The sequence below is a fragment of the Crinia signifera genome, chromosome 7 (genome assembly GCF_055691185.1).
Source record: "Crinia signifera chromosome 7, ASM5569118v1, whole genome shotgun sequence".
NCBI classification, from domain to species: domain Eukaryota; kingdom Metazoa; phylum Chordata; class Amphibia; order Anura; family Myobatrachidae; genus Crinia; species Crinia signifera.
The window spans coordinates 148,150,742-148,178,463 of NC_139223.1; the positions used below are offsets into that span (position 1 = coordinate 148,150,742).

General features: G+C 41.0%; 1 long non-coding RNA gene across 1 annotated transcript in view; it reads left to right on the forward strand.

Annotated features, from left to right (window-relative positions):
• Window positions 1-7,263: 7,263 nt before the first annotated feature.
• LOC146019565 (uncharacterized) overlaps window positions 7,264-27,722 on the forward strand; it is a 43,317-nt gene continuing 22,858 nt past the window's right edge. Inside the window, exon 1 of the long non-coding RNA XR_014450603.1 lies at window positions 7,264-7,372. This is a non-coding gene — a long non-coding RNA (uncharacterized LOC146019565). The remainder of the gene's footprint in view (window positions 7,373-27,722) is intronic.

Consider the following 27,722-nt stretch of genomic DNA (forward strand, 5'->3'; position numbering starts at 1 on the left):
ACTGAGCTGCTTGATTGATCAGAACACAAGCCAATGTTTGGGGCACTGTTGAAGTGATAAAAAAAGTTATAAATAACATTTGCCTCATGCTCCGCAGATGACCCTTACACATCATAAAATTTCAACACATAGCCTTTAGAACATGCCAAGTCAATGTATTTTACTGTTTAGAATATTTTGTTACAAATCGAGACACACATACCCAATAACTGTTATAGCATTACTCGTGTACTGGAGTATCAGAGCATAAATAGCATACGCAAAACGTTACAATTTATTATTTATTTATAAATTAACAGTTTCTTATATAGCACAGCAAATTCCATAGCATTTTAAAATTGGAAACAGTGATAAAACAAACTGGGTATTTACAGACACTTATAAAGGTAGGAGAGTCCTGCTCGCAAGCTCACACTCTATAGAGAAATAGGCTTTGACACACAAGGATAGGTGTTAAATATTAACCAATGTCCAGGAAATTATGGAAGACTCCTGTAGTGCTGTGGTTCCCAAACTGTGTGCCGTGACATCCTGGGGTGCCACCCTCAGGACACTTTCAGGGGTGCCTTGGTTTGGTGGATGATGGATCAGGACCAATTCTAATTATTTATGATCAGTGTAATGGTCAAAACCTTACAGAGTTATTTTAGATCAGGTGGAGTGGACGCTTGCCACGCTTTGGTCACGGTGGCTCACTTCGCTCGTCACACATTTATTTCCCCCTGTAGACCAACGTGGACCCAGTGTATCATGGAAAGGTCCTCTCTGCAAAGGGGCTTAAGCTGCTATCTTAATGTTCCAGAACCATATGCCATAATACCAGGTCAGAGCTTTGTGATTATGGCCAGGAGAGTCCTTTATTTATTATTTATTACCAGTTTCTTATATAGCGCACACATATTCCGCAGCGCTTTACAGAGTATAGTTGAACATTCACATCAGTCCCGGCCCCAGTGGAGCTTACAACCTATATTCCCTACCACATGTACACGCACACAGACATTCTAGGATTAATTTTGTTGGAAGCCAATTGTCCTACCAGTATATTTTTGGATTGTGGTAGGAAACCAGAGTACCCGTAGTAAACCCACTCAAATATGGGGAGAATATACAAACTCTGCACAGTTAGTAATGCTAACAATGATTACACCATGCATGCCCGATCAGTCCGCCAGAGCCCTTTGCACTTCAATGGCTCTTTACCCTAGCCAAAATGGCAGAGCCACATAATTCCCTTTCATAAACACCAGGAAGTCAGAGACCCTCATGTTCAGCACTGCAGTAAAACATCCCCTTTTCCTGTATGACAATAATTAAAATAATAAGGAGCTCTAGGGGTATAATGTGCATCAGTAAGAGTGTGCAATAGAAAAATTGGTTAAATACAATGTTTACACTCCTTTGGAGTGGTGGAGTCCCCCGCTGGAAAACCTTACTGTCCCTACCTTCTGGGAGCCTGGCTCGGTGGCTGTTTGTACTTTAGACACAGTTTCTGGTGTGTAGTCCCGCTACTACAAGCAGCTGAAGGAGGAGACCAGATGACAACTGAACATACCTCGGGAATACACACGGGAATACAGACCGGAAGCCATGAGTGAAGTACAAACAGCCGCCGAGCTGTGCCGCAGCCAGGGACCCAGAAGGTTTTCCAACATAATACCCCTAACACTCCTTTTATTATTTTAATCTAGTTTCCTGAAAACAGCACATTTCCAAAAATCTTACTATTTATTTGATATGGTCAAAGTGAGACAATTTGTTATGAAGAGACATGTACATACTAATGTGCTCTCCTGTAAGCAGTTCTGTGCACCTAAATGGTATATTCTTATACAATATTCCACACAATTTATGACACTTAATTTGAGCCTTATTATACCTCTCAACTTTGGCCGCCAGGCAATCAGGACTTGCCGTGTCTGAGACGTGACTATGGCTGAAAAATGGATAAGGTATCCAGTGGGTCGTGTATTGGGAGGGAGGCTTTGGTGGGGGAGCATGGCCTGGCTCTGCAGGTCCCCGTTTTTTGTAATTTCGGGGGTGCCGTCACTGACCATCGAATGATGTGGTGCGTGCACGTATATATAAGTGACTTTTAAGTTACTTACATATGCGTGCATGCTGGCGTGGATATGGATGGGCAGCTGACATCGGGTGATGTCAGCTACTCGCCCCCCCGCACACGCGTCACTGCCTCATTACCATGAGAACACCCAGCGTTCTCATGGGAACGCCCATGGAATGCTGGATGTTCCCATATGGTAATGGGGCAGCCCGGCAGACCCGCTCATCTCTGCCCCTCGCACGCCGCAATGGGTGCGTGCACCCAGCGAACCGAAAGTTCACCGTGGGTACACGCACCCTACGTCTGCACATACGCAGAAACGTGCAACATCGCCCCTCCGTGCAAATGCACAGTGGACCGAATAGATATGAATAACCCCCAAAATCTGAATAATTGCTCTGCTAAATCAAAGAAACTTATTTTAAAGTTATTGCTCTTAAGGCTTGGCATGGCAGTGTGCAGTGCTGCTAGTGGTGTTTCTAAATCTTATTTTTTTAATTGGAGCAATAGCAATAAAGATCCCCTGGCTGGGACCTAAACAAACACAGCAATATTTCAAGTGCTCCTTTGTATCCAAAGATTTGCAGCCATTTATAACTTAAACCAGCCAGGGGATCTTTATTGCTATTGCTCCAATTTAAAAAAATAAGACTTAGAAACACCACTAGCAGCACTGCACACTGCCATGCGGCCATGATGCCATTATGAGCTCCAGGCTCCTTGCCTCCTTCCCTCCACTAGTCTCCTTACCTGGCTATTTTGAGGATCATCCAGGGGGGGGGTCTTTTATTCAAAACGTGCTTCTGGGAGACTGGGACTGGCACAGGAGGACGAGGACCCGATTAAAGCAGGCAGCGGGGCAGACCAGTTTCAAAATCCTGGGCATCCAGATTCCACCGACGTGCCCTGCCCAGTGACCTCACACTGACCGTCACCACAGACAGTCAGTGCGGAACGCAGAGCAACTATGCCGCACATGTGCAGTCAGGTCAGCGGTGCGCAGTGCAGCATAGTAGAGTGCAGACAGCCGACTCAGGCTCAGCCTCCGAGCGCTGAGCCGGCTGACTGCGACACCGACGGCAGCCGGCAGGACCTGGGCTAGCTGGCTGGCTGGCGGACCGTGCGGTCGGGCGGAGACGGAGTGAGTGACAACAGTCTGTCACTCACAACAAGTTGTCACAACAAGCACCGCTGCGGGAGATACCCGGCGGCACGCACGGTACGGTACCGGCGGCCGCGGCGCAGCAGCGCTGCATAGATCAGCCTGCACAACACATACGGCTACGGGGGTGACAACACAGACGGGCCCTGGGGCCCCTCAGATCGCCGGGGCCCGTCACACATGTCCCCTTTGACCCCCTCTGTCGCCGGCCCTGTGTAATGAGGGTTAAAATGTTGTTTTATTAGGGTCTTTATTAAGGTAGACAATTGAGTTAATAGAAAACAATTATTGAATAACAGTTAGAATATTAATTGATTGTCTTAATTACAGTTGAAAGGCAAGATTTGCAGTGCCATATATGTGAAGGGTATGCCACCGTGCACGGACGTACGCTCACTCTCACGATCGGTGACACACGCTGAGTTTTTTATTGAAAAAAGGCGAGACCCGTCCATGCACTGTGGCGTACGCTCAGATATACGGAAGATGTCGGTGTGAAAACGGACGAGACCCATCCATATAAGGTGGCGTACGCTCTGTTGTACGCCAGTTAACGGTGTCTAAGAGGAAACCCGTCCGTATAGGGTGGCGTACGCTCAAGTGTACGCCACTCCCCATTGTCGGTGTTTGTGACCGTCCGTATGCGGCTGTTCTGTTGGCGGACTTTTCGGTCACGAGTATAGTGAAAATAATGAAATCTATTACATAGACCAGCGGTTCCCAACCTGTGGTACGCATACCCCTGGGGGTACGCGTCCACCCGCTCGGGGGTACGCGGTGGCCCGGCCTGTAATGGCGGCCGCGGCAGAGAGGGGAGGCTTTTCCAGTCTCCTAAAAAAGCCTCCAGGCTCCCCCAACCCGCCGGGGGATCAAGCGCCAGCGGGGAGCCGCCGGCTCATCAGGCAGCAGAAGCAGAGAGGGTGGCGGTCACAGAGCTCACTGTGCGCCGCAGACAGTCCCTGAGCGTCTGCCGAGAGCAACAAGTGCCAGCAGTGGGGAGCAGTAACCCCTCCACCTCCACCCAGTGACGTCGCTAGGGGGGTGCGGGCCACACCGGGTGTCACCCTTCTGTGGGGTGACATCAAATAGAGCTGCTCTAACACCCGCACCCTTGCGTCCACTGTCCACCATTAACACTGGCAATTAACACTCGCTGCCACAACTGCATGCGCAGCCGTCAGTCCAAACGCTGCCCGGCACACACCTACTTATGCTCTCTCTCCGCTCTGCAATGCATCTCCCCGACCCTAACTGGCTCCTGAGTCCTGCTTTTCGTCACATCACATTTCCTGACACAGGCAGTGGTGCCGGCAGCCAGAAGAATCAGGGGTTAATCTCCCACAGTCTGACTCCGTCCGCATAGGCTGACACTGCATCTCCTTTGCTAGTTCCTGTTCCTGGCTGCTTGTGTTGTTAGGTCTCTAGGAAGCATGGATTCGGAAGTACTCATGTACTCCGTTACTGAGCCCTCCCCCTCTGCTGCACGGAGAGTGACAAGCAAACTGGTGAGTTTAACCCTCTGTAATCCTGGTTACATTTAGGAAATCGCATGTGTGCATTTATTATACAAACCCAGTATATAGTATTGATCCCAGAGCCACTGTCCAAGCCACCCACTCACCCACCCTGTGTCAGCTCTTTCACCCTGCGTCAGCACTCTCACCCTGCGTCAGCACTCTCACCCTGCATCTGCCCTCTCTCACCTGCATCATTCTGCCCTCTCACCCTGTGCCTCTCCCCCTAATATGTCCTCCTCCCACCCTGCACCCTACGTCTCCCCTCTCACACCCAGTGTAGTAACACATGGTGTATCGAGAGATATATATGTACTGTATATATATCTATAGAGATACACCAGCACCTTGATAAAAAAAGCCTGGGGGGGGGCGCCAGACGATATTTTGGCTGGGGGGAGCAATATTTTTAGTTACACCAGTCCCCCCTCAGTGTGTGCCGCCGTCCCCCGGTGCATGCTGGATATTGTAGTCATCCCTCCCTCCCCGGCTTTTACTTCCTGTAAAGTGACTGCCCCGGTGCTTAAAGTGACTGCCCTGGCGCGTAAAGTGATTGCCCCGGTGTGTTACACTTGAGCAGCGGCTGGGGGTGAGGGAGAACCCGCTGTTCCAGGAGCACCTCACCTCATTTACTTCCATGGACGGTGTCGGCCGGGTCCGCAGCTTACAAGAAGACAAGTCCCCAGCTGCCTTTAAGGTATCTGTTCTACTGACAGGTTAGTGGGGTTGGGTAGGTTACACTTGTACTGGGGATGGCAGCGGGTAGAGAGATATACACACAGGGATACCTCTCTCTCTCCCCCTCTCGCTCGCTCTCTCTCTCTCTTCCTCTCTCTCTCCCTCTCTCCCCCTCTCGCTCGCTCGCTCTCTCCCTCTCTCCCCCTCTCTCTTTCCCTCCCCCTCTCTCTCCCCCTCTCTCTCTCCCTCCCCCTCTCTCTCTCTCTCTCTCTCTCCCTCCCCCCTCTCTCTCTCTCCCTCCCTCTCTCTCTCCCCCTCTCTCTCTCCCCCTCTCTCTTCAATTGAGGCCACACCCCTTTTTAGGCCACGCCCCCTAAAAAATTTCGCGAGGGGGTACTCAGAAATGAAAATCCTAATCAAGGGGTACGGGAGACAAAAAAGGTTGGGAACCACTGACATAGACAATAAAGATTTTGAAGTCACCATACAGGCCAAATTCAGGTACTGTACCACGGTGCAGTAGCACTGTCACTCCCAAGGCAGTGGTGTACCGTCAGTCGGGATTCAGATGGTCGTTTCAATGACACTGGAATCCTGACTGTTTGGAGCACCACAGGGAGAAACGCATTTGAACATCTTGTGGGCACGCTGCGCTCACCACGCAGCGGGCTTATGGCGAGCTGGGCTTGCTCACCACCTGTTCTATTCTCCCACTATGGGGGTCGTGGACACCCATGAGGGAAAATAGCCTTTGTAAATTGTGATTCCGTAGGGCTCATGATAGTTGGGATTCTGATTTAAAAGAAAGGACCATCAGAATCCCGACTGTCAGTGAGTCATCCGGCACCCAGGCACTCCGCCCTAACACCCCCCACCCATCCCTAGTTACAGCCTTGGCTTTACTGAATATTATCATGTTTAATAGATTGGCTAAAAATTTTATATAAACATAGTCAGTCCATCCACTAAAATATAAGGATAACTATTACAATGCTATCACTCTTAAATGAAATGTTTATATGTGTGTATATATATATATATATATATATATATATATATATATATATATATATATATATGTTATAGTATAAGAATGTTCTGCCACAGACTCAGCTGTAAGAGTTTCCATGATATGTATAAATTGTGCAGTACTATTGCCTTGAGGCTATATGCATTTTTAGTCAGCTTAAGATTTACACAAGGCAATTCTTCATTTTTGATAAACTTCTGAAGGCTCCCACAGTAGCCGCTTAAGGTTCATTAAAATGTAATTAATTAATGATTTGCTGCTGAATAGCTGCTGACTGTGGTTTTCTTTTCACTTGTCCAACAGTGTGAGTCACAGTTGCCAAGCCGACACTGAAACTATTTGCAGACTGTAGCACCTATTGATGGGTTTTTCAATCTGCAGTCATTTGCATAGAAAATATGCTGGATTTGTGTTTGTGCTAAGGATACCTACACAGCCGCTAATGACTTGCTCTAGTGGTCATTTTTAGCTAACATTTATGTAATCTGCATAAATCCTATGCAAATGTAGCTCTGACAGTCAGCTTTATATAATGATTCAGACTCTTATGTGACTAATTGCACACTACAGGGCCAACAATTAATGGTTCCTTATATTTGTTTTACTTGCACTGTTTTCTGTCTTTATTTTTTTTGTGTGTGTGTGTTCTTTGAAATGGAAATCAACTTAATGCAAAGACTTCAACAACCTCATTTGGCAGACAACTATAAAGTGTTTTATTGATAGAGAACCATTGTCTGTAGAATAAAAGCAAAGTGAGTACAGCTACTATGCCATATGTTTTTATATTTTGAAATCTCTTTATTTAATACAGAACATAAGATGAGAGAAAAACACACAGTAAACAAAAGCATATTGCAAATATGCGTGCGACACTAATACAACATACTTGAGAACAATAAAAAGAAGAGGAGAAAAAAAAGGTAAGAATTTGAATGCCGTGATGATTTTAAATGTTTATTGGGGAGGAAAAAAAGGGTTAAAAATATCCCAAAGCATAAGCTCAAGGCCAAAGTCAATGTCTTTAATTCTTACCATTGAATAAACAAAACATAAACCAAAGCAGAAAGAAGGGTACTTGTGTATTTTGGCAGCGCCCGATTTCAGCATCGTACGATGAACGTATCGCATCGCATGCCATGTACCCGATGGCATGCGATGCGATACGATTTTGACCCCCCTATGCGATGAAAAATCGTATAAGCACCCTAAAGGGTGCTTTTGAGCACCCTAATGGGTGCTTACAATGTTAAATGCACCCCCACGCCACCCCCCCCACTATAAACGTGAACCCGAAGCGTGGCGAGCGCAGCGAGCCCGCGTGGGGCGGCGGTACGCGTCCTACGACCTTTTCATACCCCCACTATCCACGTCGGCGTGGAGTTGAGAATAGAAAGTGTGGCGAGCCCGAAGCGTGGCGAGCGGACGCGGATACCTTCACAGGTATACACGTCCCCTGGCGGGCTTCACAGGTGTCCGCGTCCCCTTGCGTGGCTCATCACGCGGACACCTGTGAAGCCCTCCAGGGGCTCGGGCTCGGTGGCTCACTGCGCTCGCCACACTTTCTATTCTCAACTCCACGCCGACGTGGATAGTGGGGGTATGAAAAGGTCGTAGGACGCGTACCGACGCCCCTCGCGGGCTCGCTGCGCTCCCCACGCTTAGGGTTCACGTTTATAGTGGGGGGGTGGCGTGGGGGTGCATTTAACATTGTAAGCACCCATTAGGGTGCTTAACATTGTAAAAGCATGCCATTAGGGTGCTTATTCAATTTTTAATCGCATCGTATGGCATTGTATGCCATGTACAATGGCATACAATTTGAAAATTGTATGCCATCGTACACTATGGCACGAAATTGCGTCGCATCGCATACCATCGCATGCGTTATGGTATACGATGTGATGGGCGCCGCCAAAATACACAAGTACCGAAAGAAGTGGCTTTACAGAGAACTAAAATGCGTAATACACTTAAAAGTCCAAAAATTGTAAAGAACTTGTTTGCTTAATTAGAGAAATCATGTCACCTTTTGTATTCATCTCAGTTACCCGGCGGCAAGATAAATATTGGTACTCCCATCCTCACATATAGATTCAAATAATAATAATAATAAAAATAATAATATATATATGTGTGTGTGTGTGTGTGTGTGTGTGTGTATGTGTTATAGCAATAATTATTATTATTTTATGTGTGTGTGTGTATATATAAGCCAGCGGGAGGGGTAAGTTATGTATGGGGTATTTAACTCACAGTGTGTTCACTTTGCTTTTGTCCTGAAGATGGGTAAGCCACCACGAAACATGTAGACCAATAAAACTTCACTTTTGTCACCATTCATCAAGTCTCAGAGTGCCGTCGATGTTACTGGAGCCGTATATATATATATATATATATATATATATATATATATATATATATAGTCCAATGTAAAGAGCACTCACCAGTCTTCCAATCTTACTGCCAATAAAAATTTAATACATCACCAGAGTTTCACAGCAGAATGTCGACGTTTCGAGCCACTGCGGGCCCTTTGTCAAGACAGTGGTGGATGGGTCACAGCTCCAAAAGTACTTTTGGAGCTGTGACCCATCCACCACTGTCTTGACAAAGGGCCCGCAGTGGCTCGAAACGTCGACATTCTGCTGTGAAACTCTGGTGATGTATTAAATTTTTATTGGCAGTAAGATTGGAAGACTGGTGAGTGCTCTTTACATTGGACTATAGATTTGGCTGTACCCCCGGGATCACAAGCCTAAGTTGGCACCCCAGCAGTTGCTAAATTGAAATTTGTGTGTGCTGGCCCTACAGAAATATATATATATATATATATATATATATATATATATATATATATAAGGAAAAAGGGGTGATTGGAGTGCGCAACCTAATAGTCTCTATGGTCACGTGTATGACATGTACCACCCAGTTTGTCCAATCAGTATTCAGAAGTCCTTTCTGAAGGTATTTTCTGTGTGTCCAATATTGAGTTTGTTTGCAGTAATCATGCGATTTTCTTTTTTGAAAAAACTTTTTATTTCGAAAAGCAACCCGACGCGTTTCGTCTTTACGACTTCATCAGGGGTACAACTGGGAATGGTACAGAAAGAAAGAAGGGTACTTTTAAGTACATAAAATACAATCTCTTTATGTTAAAATTTAACAAAATAAAATAATTATTATATTACATACCCGATGTATGATTATATAAATGACAATCCATACAGTAGGTATTGCCGATTGAAATGGATTTAAATATATCTGAAATATTAAAAAATATATATATAATTAAAATAATGTTATTCAATAAGAAAGAGGGGGGAGGGAGAGCTAGCTAACATAGGGTGAGTGAGGTTTCACTTACCAATATGGTATTGAAGATATAGCCAACCTTTTATAAAGAGTTGGATATTCCAAAAAATAGTGGTGGATCTATTTTGGATGTTCACAATTGGAGGGTGATTAATCGGTCACCAGTTTAGATCTGTTTTAGAATAATTACCATTAGAAATTATATCCATACATTATATGAAAAAAAGTCAAAAATTGGAAAGTATATAAAAGAATTTTCCTAATTTACATAAAATATTGGGTGACTCTAAATAATTATATTTAATCTTAAAAATGGATTAGGGTTCTTATCACTCACCAATATAGTACTGTGGGTGTGTCCCACCTTTTACAGATTGTTGAATATTCGTTGGTTTGTGGGTGATCAATCGGTCACCAACTTGGATCTGTTTTAGGAATAGTAACTACCATTAGCAATCTGTTTCTACATTATATATAAAAAAATAGTAATAAAAATATTTAGGAAGGTTTCCCTTATTAACATAATAGAATTTATGGCTTTATGTAAGGATTGTATTCTATTGAATAAGAATAAAAATAAAAAACTGCCCCAGACCACACTGGATATACATAAAAAGTTATTTAGAACTCTAAATTAAATTGATCAGCTCTAATATATAGATTCTTACAATGTATACCATCCATGTGGCATTCTCTAATCAGCTGCAGTATAGTTTACAGGAAGGATCCAAATAATTTCAATAATACAAATATGGAGTGAAAATTCCAGCATGGATACATAGTGCAACAATACATGAATACCTGGGCTCGATAGATGAAATTTGACACACATGTGAGACTTATACACAATGTAACAGTGCATGAGTGGCTAGGTTGAATAAACAAAGCCTGATGTATATACATGATAACATTTCATTGTTAGATACAAAGTATAACAATATGCACTTGTTGGCTTACCAGGAACTCTTCCAAATGAATACCTCCTCCTCGCTCACTCTGGTGTATAGTGAGGGACGTGCTTGCTGTGTATTTATAGCGATGCAGGCTCTAATTACTTCCTGTTTAATGTGAAGCTAATTATGTGCTTTTCCCCATAAATAATAAGTGTGAATGCGTTGGCTAATTGGTGATAGAATTGTCTGATATTAAAGATTCACTGGCTTGTAACATTGCTAAAATAACTGATCTCGCACTCTGTTTTTATTACTTTCTTATAAGTGGAACGCACGCTGGAGCTGTGTGCGTTCCAATTGCCAAATATGGTAGTTCCGTTTCTCAGTATATGGAGCGCACGTCACCGTAACGTGTGCGCTCCATCTATATCTGCCAGGCGCTCTGTCTGTAATTCTCCGTGATGACTTAATATGGGAGGCGCACAGTTTGATCGTGTGCGCTTCAAAATACTTAAATGTGCGTTCCATAGTCCCGAGTTGCCGGGTGGTGTATGGGGTGTATAAACCTATATGACACATATTCATTAGAACTATTTATGCGCATTGCCAAGATATCTCCGCTTTTAATAGCTAATTATAAAAACAATTGCTGACATTAGGTGATGTGTTAAATCTGGTGCTTCCTAAATATAAAAAATACTGGGATTAACGGAGAATATATCTATAACCTGAATAATAGTTCCAGATAAACGGAATAATATAAAATTAATTAATATAAGTGTGATATTTAATAGCGTATTCATATACTCCTACAAGTGCTGATAATTAATATTTAATACGTACATATAATTAATGCCTCAATAATCTGAGTCATACATTCCAGATAAATAGGTGTAAAAAATTAGTAATAGGTGTGACAATTGGTAGTGTATCTTATTCTCTAGTAGAGTGCTCTTGTGTATTAATATACACCTATAATAACTGATAATTACATTTTTTCTATATATTGCTCACTCAGTGAATTTATATAATAGGTCTGTGGTTTAGAGGAGTGGGTAATATTCTTTGGGGTGATCGAGTGCCAATTTCATTTTTACTATATAATTGCTCACTTAATGAATTTATATAGGTCCGTGATTTAGAGAAATAGGTAATGTTCTTTGGGGTGATCAAGTGCCAATAAGACAACCTGTGCATTTACAGAGTAAACAATTACACCTTGTATTTGTCCCATATCTATATATATAAATGGTCTGTATTTGTTCCCAGAGTCAGTCGATGCTGATCTCTTTAGAATGACAAAAATCATAGATATTAATATTAACAATACGTTATTGATAAGGCTGTACAGAGTATATTACATAGTCTGTATCTGTTCCCAGAGTCAATCAGTGCTGATCTCTTTAGAATGACAGAGATCATAGATATTAATATTAACAATACGTAATTGATAAGGTTATACAGAGTATACAGAATAATTATAATATATACCAGTCCTTATGTGCATAGATTCTTATATCCTTAAATCAGAGTTTATAGGATAGGTCATACAATGAATAAAGGAATGCAAGGGCATATTATACCATAAATAAAGGAATACATTTGGTCTATAATTAATAAAGATAAGTGTATTAACTATGTGATAAAGATAAGTGAATTAACTATGATTCAATAATTTCCGTTGTTGAGGACAATAGAAGTGTTTTACTTTTATCGCTACATTATTATAAGAATGAGACTATGTCGATATTCTCATTTAGCCCATTTGGAATAAGTGTGTTCATGGTAAAGATCCAGAAACTTTCTCGTTTTGCCAGGGTTAGTTCTCTATCACCCCCTCTGGGATCCAACTTGATGCATTCAAGAACTGTAACCGAAAAGTTTTCCTTGTCTATTTTAGAACTATGTTTTTCGGAATAATGCCTTGACAAACTATGCAACATGAATTTATTCTTTATGTTGCGCATGTGCTCCTGAATGCGTATTTTTAGCTGTCGTTTCGTTTTTCCTATATAGGAGTGGCCGCAGTTGCACTTAATTCTGTAGATTACGAAGGTGGTATTACATGTACAATTTGAATTTAATTTTAAGGTTTTCTTTTGATCCAGCTTGTGTTGGAATGGACTTTTTTCCAGAAATTTACAGCAAATGCACCGATTACAAGGTACACATCTATTGGAGGAGTTTAGAAACGTTTTCTTCGGTAAGGGATCAGGGTTAGAGACTTTTAATCTGCTTGGGGCAATGATGCTCTTTAGATTAGTGGCCCTTCGGAAGGTTACCATGGGCTTGGCTGGTAGACTCGGTCCTTTTTATTCTTATTCAATAGAATACAATCCTTACATAAAGCCATCAATTCTATTATGTTAATAAGGGAAACCTTCCTAAATATTTTTATTACTATTTTTTTATATATAATGTAGAAACAGATTGCTAATGGTAGTTACTATTCCTAAAACAGATCCAAGTTGGTGACCGATTGATCACCCACAAACCAACGAATATTTAACAATCTGTAAAAGGTGGGACACACCCACAGTACTATATTGGTGAGTGATAAGAACCCTAATCCATTTTTAAGATTAAATATAATTATTTAGAGTCACCCAATATTTTATGTAAATTAGGAAAATTCTTTTATATACTTTCCAATTTTTGACTTTTTTTCATATAATGTATGGATATAATTTCTAATGGTAATTATTCTAAAACAGATCTAAACTGGTGACCGATTAATCACCCTCCAATTGTGAACATCCAAAATAGATCCACCACTATTTTTTGGAATATCCAACTCTTTATAAAAGGTTGGCTATATCTTCAATACCATATTGGTAAGTGAAACCTCACTCACCCTATGTTAGCTAGCTCTCCCTCCCCCCTCTTTCTTATTGAATAACATTATTTTAATTATATATATATATTTTTTAATATTTCAGATATATTTAAATCCATTTCAATCGGCAATACCTACTGTATGGATTGTCATTTATATAATCATACATCATATGTAATATAATAATTATTTTATTTTGTTAAATTTTAACATAAAGAGATTGTATTTTATGTACTTAAAAGTACCCCTCTTTCTTTCTGTACCATTCCCAGTTGTACCCCTGATGAAGTCGTAAAGACGAAACGCGTTGGGTTGCTTTTCGAAATAAAAAGTTTTTTCAAAAAAGAAAATCGCATGATTACTGCAAACAAACTCAATATTGGACACACAGAAAATACCTTCAGAAAGGACTTCTGAATACTGATTGGACAAACTTGGTGGTACATGTCATACACGTGACCATAGAGACTATTAGGTTGCGCACTCCAATCACCCCTTTTTCCTTGTATTTCTTGTTATTCCTCACTAACAGGAGGAATTTTGGAGGTGCTGCATTAGTATTTAGCGCAATACAGAATCCAAACCCCCAATTATATATATATATATATATATTTATATTTAAAATTGGAGGAGGGAGGTGCGCTGGTTTTTTTAGGTTTCAAAGTCTTTCTAAAAAACCACTACACCTGAGTGTTAGGGTCTAGTCACAGTTCACAGTCCTTTCTCCGGGTCTGTAAAGGGGCACTAGATTCTCATTTAGAACCGCAGCTTCCAACTCATGGGGAATCCCTGGATCCAAAGGGATTAAAACAATCTGCAGAAAAGGTACAGAGGGAAGCGCTTCTTAGTGCAACAACGTTTTTTATTTTAAAAGGCAGACTGCCAATTGATAAAAGATTCAATAAAATACATATGCTCGTACCCCACTATTCATCAGTGTGGGCTTGAGTACCACATGATATGTATGACAACCAACAACACGTCACCGTCGGAGTACACAGCTGGGGAACCGCGCTGGTCAAGATACACCGGATGGATGATTTTTACCAGGATCTTTTCAACGGCAGCAGCTCTCCCTCTCCCGATCAGTGTCAGTGCTGGGTGTAGATTCTTGCGTCAGGTGAGGCACGCCCAAACGCGTTTCGTCGTCAAGGACTTCGTCAGTGGGCTGTCTCACCAGACGCACAGCTCACAGTTATACATCTCCCTTGGCAAGCTTCGCTCGCCACCGAGCCCGAAGCGTGGCGAGCGTAGCGAGCGGACGCGGATACCTTCACAGGTAAACGCGTCCCTTCGCGGGCTTCACAGGTATCCGCGTGCGCTCGCCACGCTTCGGGCTCGGTGGCTCGCTGCGCTCGCCACACTATTCTATTCTCAACTCCACGTCGACGTGGATAGTGGGGGTATGAAAAGGTCGGAGGACGCGTACCACCGCCCCTCGCGGGCTCGCTGCGCTCGCCACGCTTCGGGTTCGCGTTGACCGTGGGGTGGCGTAAAATACTTTTGGGGGGACAATTCACTGTTCAGGGGTGTTTTGGGGGGTTTATGGCCCATTTAACATTGTTCCCTATGATGATTTGGGTAAATTGACCCATTTAACATTGTTTCCTATGGGAAATCGGGGGCATCGCGGCTAAATTGAGGCATTTAACATTGTTCCCTATGGGGAAATCGCGGGCATCGCGTATAGACCATCGCACCCGATTTTTTAGTGCTTGCGATGGCCGCGATGTCCCCGGTTTTTCCTCACGATGCCCACGATCATGATCGTTGTGGCCGTGCTAGGAAACAAGTACCTATAAATCTAAGTTCAGACCACTGTGGTCCAAATAGAGGGCACTCACGAGAAATCCAAAGTTTGAAAAGTGTTTAATATATTACCAAACAAAGTCGACATTTCGGACCAGCTGGTCCTTTTTCAAGACAGGCAAAAGACAACTGTGCAGCAGGGCGGAAAGCAGCATAATGAGCTGTGCCTGGGACACCCCTTAAATGGTCTTGCTAATGTGTTAAACCCCTACAGGTGTAGAAGCCAATAATGGTGACCCAAATACACCATAAAGACAACAAATTCTTACACATAACTTGCATCCATAATGCGGGGCATCTGTGAACAGTACACACGACAAAAGTCTTGTACGGTGGAAGTGTCAAGGCCGTGTGGTTCCCCTAGCTGGAAACAAGTGTCGTGAATTCCACAGCACCGAAAACCAGCAAATGGAATGCACGCCATTATACAGATATTTAGTGTTGGTGGCAATTTATACCCCTTTCACATTACAGATAAAACACAGTACTGTATATTGCCGATTTTAAATGGGTTTAAAACGTTTTTTGCTGTAATGTGAAAAGTCCAGAAGAATTTACTGGTTTTAAAATACCATTAATTCAAAATGGGTTAAAAGTAATGTCCTACCCATTTCAGAGCCATCCATTTGTAGTTTGAATGGCTCTGAAACTGTATTTACAAGTCATTAGCAGGTCACAGAGGGTGATAGGCTATCTCCCTGGTGATCTCACCAGGCACAGGCAGGATGTAAAGAGCAGAGAGGAGACTTTTTAACCCAATGCATACTGTGCAGGTGTTGGGATCATTTGGTCAACAGTCCTTAGGTCGACACTGTTGGGTCGACATGCTGGAAGGTCGACAGGTGTCTAGGTCAACATGGCAGAAAGTCAACATGAGTCTAGGTCGACGGGACAAGGTCGACAGGTGTCTAGTTCGACGTGGGTAATGTCGACATGGGGTTTTTCACAGTTTTTTACCCGAATGTCGACACAGTCGACATGGACACTGTTTTAAGTGCAATGCGTCCCTTCAAATGGCTCGCTGCGCTTGCCATGCTTTGAATAGTGGGGTTTATTCTAGTTCATTCTTTCTGACAAAATCCTTCTTAGATGGACAAAACCATGTGCACTGCAGGGGGGCAGATGTAACATGTGCAGAGAGAATTAGATTTGGGTGAGTTATTTTGTTTCTGTGCAGGGAAAATACTGACTGCATGATTTTACACTTCAATATAGATCTCACTTTGAAGAAAAACCCCACCCAAATCTAATTCTCTCTGCACATGTTACATCTGCCCCACCTGCAGTGCACATGGTTTTGCCCATCTAAGAAGGATTTTGTCAGAAAGAATAAACCAAAATAAGGCCCAGTGTTTTTTATTCTCCCACCATGCCCTGGTGGATGGTAGGGCATGAAATACCGCCTGTCGGCACATGTCACCTCAAAAAAACGTGAAAAACTCCATGTAGACCTAACCCATGTCAACCTAACGCATGTGTCAACCTAGACAGCTGTCGACATTGTCCCCTGTCGACCTAGACTCAAGACGACCTTCTGCCATGTTGACCTAGACACCTGTCGACCTTTCAACATGTCGACCCACTAGTGTCGACCATCTTATGATCGACCGTATCCTCCGTGCAGAGAGGAGACTTTTTTTCCTTATTTATTTATTTCTACTTATTTATTTTACCTTACTTTATTTTTATTTTTACCCACCCACTCCTTTTTATGCTGTAAAAACCTCATATGTGAGCCTGTGTCCCAGAAATGTCCATTTAAAATGACATCCACTGTTTTCTATGGGTGAAATGGGTTGAATGTGAATGGTACAAAAACGGTATTGAAATGGTAATATACCAGTTACAACATCCAATGTGAAAGGGGTTTAACTGGCTTTAGACCCGTTTTAAGAAATGTTTACAAAAAAACGGGTTGAAAGCAGGTTTGCAATGTGAAAGCAGCTTTAGAAACATAAGTGAAAAATACAGAATATATATATAAGTTAGGGCTCACCATACTAAAATTACAAAATATAACAACGATGGGCTAAGCCAGTATAATAACACTGACTACTGTTGCAGTCCTATTGATTGAGGCAGAAATTACCATTTAAATGGGCAGGGGCAGATGCACCATGGCAACCAGCATAATCAAGTACAATATTATCCATAATTATTGTGCAAAAATGTACATCGATAAGCAGAATGGTCAATACTTTCATTTGGTTTGACCTTCATACCTACTATGGAATTTGATCCATTTGAGTGGATGGTGGACAATTACCGCTTTGTCAGGAAGTTTCGCTTGTATGCACATTCTGCCAAAATGACTTATGCTAGACCTCCTGGTCAGTTTTCTAGACCAAGTACATTTCATCCCCCCCCCCCTCGTTTAATACCCATATAAACACATTTCAAAGAATAACTGAATTTGATATGAATTCCAAAGTCACGACTTAGCCCAAATATCACAACTTAAGCTTTACTCAGCAGCAGGCATTGACCAAGCTACTCAATAACTCAGTGATTGTCATCTGTCCCACCGACAAGAACGGGGCACTGATTTTACAAAATTGGGGCGATTATGACCATGAGATACTATGCCAACTTGCGAATTCATCAACATACACTAAGTTGGAGTTCAATCTTACAGCCTCTATTAAGAGACAGATTGATAATGTAGTTGATATGGAAACTAAAACATCTTTGTTTCTGAACATTTACTTCCTCAGTACACCAATTATTTACACCCTTCCTAAAGTTTATTAGTGTTTGGACAAAACCCCTGGCTGACTCATTATCTGAGCCAGGGGGTCCTTGTTACAACCCTTGGCACTTTATGTGGATCGATTTTTTGCAACCCTCTGTACACCAGACCCAGAGTTACTGTACCTTCGTGACACACCTGACTTTATAGCCAAGATTAAGGATATTACTCTACCACAGACTGAGACCTGGCTTGTTACAATGGACATACAGTCCCCTTATACAGTGATACCTATTCATGTGGGCATGGAGGCCACATCCCAGCAGTTTATATCCAACCCTCAGACTAAACCCCCCACTGAATTTTTACTCACACTGATTGAGCTGGTTCTTACGCAGAAGTTTTTAATGTATGGGAAAGACTATTATGCCCAAATCAATGGCACAGCAATGGGGTCCAATTTGGCACCATCCTATGCCAATCTATACATAAACTCGGAAGAGCAGACATACAGTATTCTGCCCAGATTTAGCGCCCATCTCATCAGCTATCTACGTTATATAGACAACATATTTTTAATTTGGTTGGGAACAGAAGATACGTTTTTGTCAATGGTTGGCTGGCCTAATTCACCTATGCCCTCAGCCACCACTCAGTGGACATTCTTGATGCCACACTGTTCCGCAATTCTAATAAATTAGGATATACCTTATTTTGGAACAAAATGGATCACAAAATGCTATTGCAGGTGAACAGGCAGCATCCGGTTAGATTAAAAGAAAGCCTTCCCATATCTCCGTTCCTGCGCATATTATGGACTAACTCCTCTACAGGAAATGAAGGAATGATTCCGGGTTAGAGGTCTACTCACAGAAGGTTACTCTCATCATCTACATCCCATGGACCAGGTGGGCAAAGCCAAGGAGACACCGCAGATTGTCAGGGTCAGAAATTATGATCATACCTCCTATTCAGCGCAAAAAGTTTACAATAAACATTTGGCATCGATTGCTAGTGATTCTGCACTGAAACAGCAGAAATCATGTCCACCGATGAACTCATATCAGTGTGGACCTAACCTAAAGCAGATGCTGATGAGACCTACTCTATATCCACTACTCGGGCCAACACAGTATTACAGCCAAAGGAGGATGCTACCATTGTGCTGGCTGTACTATATGTCACGCCATGATCAGCGGCACATTGCTTGGTTATCAACACAATATTAGCAGAATCAAAATCCGACACCAATTAACATGCACCAGTTCTATTGTGTATGTTTTGATGTGCCCCTGTGCATTATATTATGCTGGAATGACCACTAGATCCTTCCTGGACAGAATGGCCAATCATTGGAGCTCTATCAGAGCGGCCTTATAAACAGGTTCAACCGACAAGCCAGTCTCCAAACCATGTACCCAAACCAATAAGGGGTGGTGACCAAGTCCTGATGCTTTGCCGACTTGAGTCCCATTGGATACATAGATTAAGTACCAAATCTCCCAGTGGACATAATGAAAACAATCCTCTCATTTGTTTTCTTGTACCCTGAGTGCTGTTTGTGGATCATGGGTGCCTGTAGTTACCAAGCTAAAAATGTTTTTGCAAAAAATTGTTTGTAATTTTTTGCAACTTTTTGGCATTGACCATCATTATAATATTTACTATTGTGGTTATAGATGATGATTACTGTGTATATATGTTTATACTTTATTTGTGTATGTTTTTCTTAGTATTGTGATTATTATACTGTGCATACTTATCGGTGTACATTATTGTGCATTATATATGGATAATATTGAACTTGATTATATTGGTTGCCATGGTGCATCTGCCTCCGCCCCTTTAAATGGTCATTTCTGCCTCAATCAACATGACTGCATGACTGCAACAGTAGTACTTGGTGTTATTATACTGGAGTAGCCCATCACTGTTATATTTTGTAGTTTTAGTATTGCGAGCCCTAGCTTATATATATATATTTATTATTTATTTACAGTTTCTTATATAGCGCAGCAGATTCCGTTGCGCTTTACAGTAGTAGACAGTGATAACACAAACTGGGTAACAGACAGACTTGGGGGTTAGAGGGCCCTGCTGCAAGCTTACAATATATATATATATATATATATATAAACAATCCACATTGTCCGGCACAGCCTCCTTACGTGGTTTACTGCATGGGTGCCTGCATGAAGATGTAGACTAACTTGAAGAAAGGATGCGGCAAACCATTCACCAAAAACGAGTTAAATTTATTTAGCACAAAGGCAAAGTTTCAAAGCCTATAGCGGCATTTTCATCAGGCTAACAACATATAACAGAACAAATCTTACCTAAAAGCTGGCGCGTTATCGCTGGCGGGACCACGCACCCGGGCGACGGCGCTGGACGCGTGACGTCATCTCTCCGACGCCGATCCCGGCTCCTGTGAGGATGCGTCACGCGGCCGTATATAGGCAACCACCTAACAATAACAACATAGGATAAGAACAGACATTTAAAATACATAAATACATATATAGGAGCAGCAGCATAGAGATAACAATTAAGATATATAACTAGACTATGCATATTGGGGTTTAAATCACCGAAGTGAAAAAGATTACGGAACTGTAACCATACAAAAATATATACACAGAACCAGAAAAGATCATTTCACATTTAGATTTGAAAGTAACAGTACTCCCAAATCCATATAATCATTTAGGACCCATTAGGACTGTAGTTACCAGTACAAGAATATGCACATATCAAACAAAGATCATTGCAGATATGCATTTCAGATTTTTGAATATTTAAAGTGACAGTACACTAATACCAGTGTGGTCATTAAGACCTTTTGGGACTACAGTTTCAAGTCTCAAAATCCATCTTGCTTCTCATTTTAATAAGGATAGACCCCTGTTGCCTCCCCTGATAGAGGCAGGCACATGGTCTATCATGCGGTACTTCAATTGTGCCATCGTATGACCTGCCGGGTAACCGGTTGTTCACTGGTACCTGATGCAAGTGCTGATTTAATTGATGACCTGTGGGCTGCCATACGTTCCTTAAAGGACCGCTCGGTTTTACCTATGTATGACAACCCACTGGGACAGACAATTTGATACACCACATACTTGCTATTGCAAGTCAAAGTATGTTTAATATACATTGGCTTGCCAGACTGAGGATGTGGAAAAGTAGTACCACCAATAAGAAAGCGACAGGTAGTGCAAATACATCAAGTGGGGATGTACACCCTGTGCTTCACTGACAATATTCAAATAATATACAAACACATTGGTTATGATAAAAATTGAAGTAACTTTTATTACAACAGGTTTAACAATATAAAAAGTCAATTTAAATGGCAATGTATAGGTACTGTATTTGTTAAAAATACACTATATTATGCTCAATACAAATAATAATAATAATAATAATGATAGTAAAAAATAATGACTGCTACTACCGGTATACACACACAAAAGGACAGGGGGTCACAGGACAAACATATATAGTCCTGGTGCACTGGCCAAGTGGGTGTAAAAGAGTAGCTTTGTTCAAAGTCTTGTATGCTCGTTTGAGCGGTTAGGAGAAAATACCTGTTCCCAGGGTACAAGGGGTCTGCCGGCAGACTTACCCGTCAATGCCGTGTAGCGCAATCGGCATAGGCGGGATCTCCACATGCATATATATATATATATATATATATATATATATATATATATATATATATATATATATATATATATATATATATATATATATAGCAAATGGGGGAACCCTTTCTGCGCTTGAAAAAGTGGGAGCAGCACCTCTGGGGGGTCCTCTGTTAGACAAGACCCAGAATAGAAATGGAAAAAGGGGGGGTTTTCAGAGGGCGCTATCCAATATCAAACAAGTACAATTCGGATTTAACCGTTTAATATAAAAGTAGAAAAAAACCCTTAATGGGGTATCACAAATTCATATAGTATACACATACAAATAAAACTGCTTAATACAGAAAATGGCGCATAAGCTGTACAGATTCACATGAATATTGTTCAATATTGTTCAATTCAGTAGAGAATAGACAAAGCACTGTTGTGTGAAACGCGTTATATGAACCAGGAAGCCCCCCAGACGGAGACGGAGACATAGAGCAAGCCGCCCGCCAGTGCCGCTACAAGCGCAAGGTAAAAGCCGGCAGGTGACGTCACTTGTAAAAGAAACTCCGGAACTCCGGCAGAACGGTACTTAGCCTGCGTCTTGCGGCACTACATAATTAGTGCAGGGTAAGCCAGCCTAACGCTCTCCTACTCTCTCATACTACTGGACTGCTTCTACAAACTCCAAGAAGGAGTGTAAACATTTAGTTGTTAGCGTTTATTGTTTTTATTTTTATTTTCATTTTTATTTTTATTTGTGTTTTATTTTTATTTATATTTATTTTCATTTTGATTTTGATTTATATTTATTTTTATTTTATATTTATATTTATTTTTATTTTTATTTTATTTTATTCCATTTTTATTTTTATTATTAATATTTTTTTCTTTTTGCTTTATTTATTTACCTTTACTTTTAATTTCTTTATTCTACCTACTCCTCTTACTGCTCCTATCAGTATACCTGCCTCTGTACTCTACTTACGGTACCCACCCACCCTCATCCCTCCAGCGCTTGTAAAAACCTACTATATTTTTTACCGTCCTTACCGTCAGTAGAGAATAGGGGGTTACACACTCTTGCAAATATTCCTCCTCCATCTTGGTCGTTTCTCCTCCTCCATTTTGGTCGTTCTTTCCTCCTCCATCTCCTTCCCTTGTCCTTGATCTCTCTCTTATGAGTGGCAATAAGTTATGTATTGTTTTAATTGATTTTCTGCATTGTTATAACTTACAGTGTCTGCTGGCTATGCTATCTGCCCCTGATGAAGTCAGGAACTGACGAAACGTGTTGGACTATTCTCTACTGAATTGAACAATATTCATGTGAATCTGTACAGCTTATGCGCCATTTTCTGTATTAAGCAGTTTTATTTGTATGTGTATACTATATGTATTTGTGATACCGCATTAAGGGTTTTTTTCTACTTTTATATTAAACGGTTAAATCCGATTTCTACTTGTTTGATATTGGATAGCGCCCTCTGAAAAACCCCCCTTTTTCCATATATATATATATATATATATATATATATATATATATATATATATATATATATATATTATAATTATTGTTGTTATTATTATTATTACTCTTTCAGAACATTCATAAAAAAAATTTGGACAACAATCTTCATTATATTGTATTAAATTCAAATTTGTTATCATTTATTTTAAATCACACATTTCTTAGTGACTAGCTGTCACACCTTATTGATAAAGCTATTTGCTCCTGCATAGCAAAACTGCTAATTTCTAACTATATGCAGTGACTTTTGCGACCGCTAAAATTGAAGGATTGATACAATTGCCATAGGTAGGTTGAATGAGCGGCACTACATCTGTAGTTATCCAGCTACCTCCGTGCAACCTTTTGCCCTAAAAACAATATTGTGAGGTTTGAGGTGTTCAGGATAGACTGGAAATGAGTGGAAATGAATGTTATTGAGGTTAATAATAGCGTAAGAGCAAAAAAAAAAAAACATTTTTAGCAGTTTTTATGATTTAAAAAAAAAAATCAGAACCCAAAACCCAAACCGTTTAGGGGGTGTTTTGGCAAAACCCATTAGAACCCAAAACCTGAATCAGAACTCAAAACCCAAAATGCGAAAAGTAGCCGATGCACATCCCTACTATTTACTGTAACATTCGGTTTCCAGCAGCAGCACATATGTACTTTATTCCATTATTTTGTTAAATACTGTAAGGCCCTTTGAGTATTAACAATTACAATAACAAGGTCATAATCTTCCTTAGGAAACAGGAACACTGTAAAATCCTGCTTTATTGACACTTAAAACATGTAACCTCTATTCATCTTAATTTTATTATATTTTTTTAATCTATCTTCTGTTTTAAGAAATATTTATATATATTTTTCTTTTTCTTTGTATTTTAATTTCAATTCCCTATTTTTTAACTAGAGCTTCAAAATGGGTTAAATACATCTTAATTTTGGAACACAATTGGTATGGTGTCAAAACATGTTTTGTGTTTAACTAAAACTCCAATGAGTATAATTTGAAACAGCAGTTGTTCCATTGCTTGAGGTAACCAATAAAGTTGCACAGCCTCCAGGCATATGAATTCTATAAACCTCAGTCAGGCAGCTGTCCCATCTCAGGCTGGCTAGCTACAGGACATTTTCTGAATACTGCTTATTACCAGCTGGGCAAAGGTGAAAGTACCTCAGCTTATGCGCCTTACAGAATAAACTTTTTGTTTCCTATTTCCTCATCATCACTAGCCATTAGTTATCCTTCTACTTGACTATAAGCAGCTATGCATACAGCACCGTAGTGTGAAAGCAGAAAGGGTATTCATTCACGTGTAAATGCCACTGTGAAATGACTGCTCTGATAATGTCAACAAGTGCTTGAAAAAGCATATTGTGGATTTGTACCAACAGAATGAATGAGCTATACGCTAGCAGCCAAGGAAGTCTTAATCCATGTTACTAGCGAATGGTCTGGTGTAACAGAAACTCCAAGTTAATCATAATCATCATTTGTATAAGTCAGCCTTAAGTAATTGCGACTGAAATCAACTTTCAACACAGCTGCAATATTTATCTGCCAGCAAGTATTTTTAAAAAGCATTGGGGAAGATGTATTAAACCTTAAGAAGAGATTAATGCAAGGGTGATAAAGGGGGAGATTCTCTAAGCTAAAACTGCGGTAAAAAACCCATTATCGGGGGAATGCGATCCCCCACCGCCCCGCACCGCCCCACCGCCGCCCCGCACGGACCCCCGCCGCCCCGCGTCCTTTGCGATAGACAAGTGTCCTTTGCGATAGACAAGTGTTTTATTGGCGCGCCCATACAAATGGTTGGTGTACCCCTGTGAAAGCAGGGGTGTGCTTGGGGTAGGCAGCTTACATCACATGATGTCAGAGCCCGCCCCCATTTCGGCCATCTCCGTCCAGGATAAAAGTGATATAGACTTATTTTTATCCACAAAGGGAGGAAAAGTCATTAGATGGTGACAGACCACTGAATGCTTTTTGCTCCATGCGTCCATATGCAAGTGGATGTGTAAGCGTGCACATCTGATCGCATGCTACTGTGGGGATTCGGTCAGTGGGGGTGAAGACATTGTGCATTTACCTGCTCATTAGACAGTGAATATACGCAAGTCTGAACCAGGCCCATACTTACAAAATGTAGGTTAAACAAATGATTAGGATAATGTAATCTAAAACTGAATAAAATGCATACGTGCTATAACAATGTAGAAACAATGACATAAAGGTACACATGATAAAAGTAATTAAAAAAACGAAAATATATCTATCAAAAGCGTTATTGAATGTTATGCAAATAGTACATGGAGTATGATGATATGGTATGAAAAGTCATCATTCAGCGTGTCAACATCAAAATGTCCACATGTCCTGAATGTCGATATTAAGAATGTCTACATGGATGAGAAGAATTACAACGTCAACATTGCCTGAATGTGAACATTTTGATTGTCATTATCCAGCATGTTAGCCATTCTGTTTCCTATAGGGATGTTAACTAACCCCAAACCTAATCATAGCCAAATGCTAACTCTAAAATTGGCAAAAATCAGATGACGACATTCACAATGTTGACATTATGTCATCACTGTGTAATTGTCAACATTATGGATATAAACGTCAGTCTCGACCACCTGTTCATGTCATACATTCAGACCACGTAGGCTTTATGGACATATACTGAGCCACTATTAGCAATCTACAATACACGTACAGAAAGAGATTTTACAGTAGCTAGTGCACAAAACACAGGTATTAATGTACCATCATACAACTACCTATATTGCACCATACAGTGGTGGATATTTGGCGCACCTTAGATGATCTGCCCTCGGGAGTGATTCTTTCATACTTTTTCCTATTCGCATTGTAACCACATTCAAAGGGGGTTTACAATTAGCTCTGAAGAAACATCATATTTTTCTTGATCTTTCTCTGATATTTTTGGGGGGTTGAACAATTTGGTCCTCAAAACAGACAGGTGGAAATTTATTAAAATGGGAGTTCTCTTTCAGATGGGATGTTGCTATAGGCAACCAATCATATGCTTTCTATTATCTTCTAGAAGGTGCTAAATAAATAAGAAGTAGATTCTGATTGGTTGCCCATGGCAACATCCCATGTGAAATAGAACTCCCATCTTAGTAAGTTTCCCCCACAGGGTCAGTGAAACCTTTTGTCTTTGAAAATGGGACTGATTTAGGGATTTTATTTTGACTGCTTGAGGCAGGTGAAACAAAACTCCTGGTAAGCCATGGCTCGTGATGGCTTATCAGGGTTAATTGAATAGCTCATGGGGATATAGTTACCCATGGAAAATTTATTCTGGTAATTAAATTCCCCAGTGTAACTTCCAGTGTCCTAGTAATTTATGGAAATAGTATTTTGTCACAAAGGAGTTGATATTAAGTCATAGATGAATGCAATAAATACTCAGAAATCTGCACCAAACAAACTGTAAGGGTACCAACCCTTATACACATTACAACAAAAGAAACAAATGTTCCCCAACACTGTCTCATCAGATATGAAAAACAAGTAAAAAAAAACAATTAGTGTGTAGGACAGTGGTTCCCAAACTGTGTGCCGCGGCTCCCTGGGGTGCCTCGGGACACATGCAGGGGTGCCGCGGGTTGGTGGTCCAGGACCAACTCAAATTATTAATGGTTAATTATTTATGAGCAAAACCAGTGCTGGTGGCTGCCAATCATAGAATGTGTACAAACAGAAGCAAATCCTGCCCTTTACCACATAACTGCCGCTAAGAATCACATATAAACCCAATCTACTTAATTTTTTTGGGACCTAGGGGTGCCGTGAAAACAATTCAGATTCTCTAGGGTGCCGTGAATCAAAAAAGATTGGGAACCCCTGGTGTAGGATATTTTGTTATACTGGTTAGACACTCGTTAACACGTATGTGATTGAAGTTCACATAAAGGTTTCTTTATATGTTCCACATTCAGATAGAGATGGATCTAACTCCTCTCCTTCACTCACACCCCTATATTCATATAAAAGTATCTTTGTTGTGGATCCTCTGTATAAGGGCCTCAATAAAATCTTGCCCGAAATGTGTCTCACAAACAACAGTACAGAAATAAAGGTTATAATAAGAATAAAATCCAAAAAATAAAATACAGGTGGCACTTGACATGGGGTACCCGCTGAAGCAAACATCATCCCAAATACTGTAGATCTCACCCGGAATAAGTCCAGAGGGGGATGATGTTCTTGATATAACCAGGAGGTCAGCAGGGCCCAGCTGGTATCCTCCACCAAGTTATGTCCTTCCTCAGGGTGTAGAGGACACTGAAATGGCAACTGTTATATATACCAATACATTAATTGTATGTATTAAAACATAAAACTGAATTTTAAAAAAACATATATCTACATAATTAAAAACAAACTTATCTCTCCATATCTAATACATAACCAATCCTATCTTTCCCTTCCACAATAATTACACTATATGAAATCCCTCAACATGATTGAAAATCATACAATTGCACAATATAATAAATTCCTGCACATTCCTAGTTGACAACCTTTCTATAATGCTGGATGT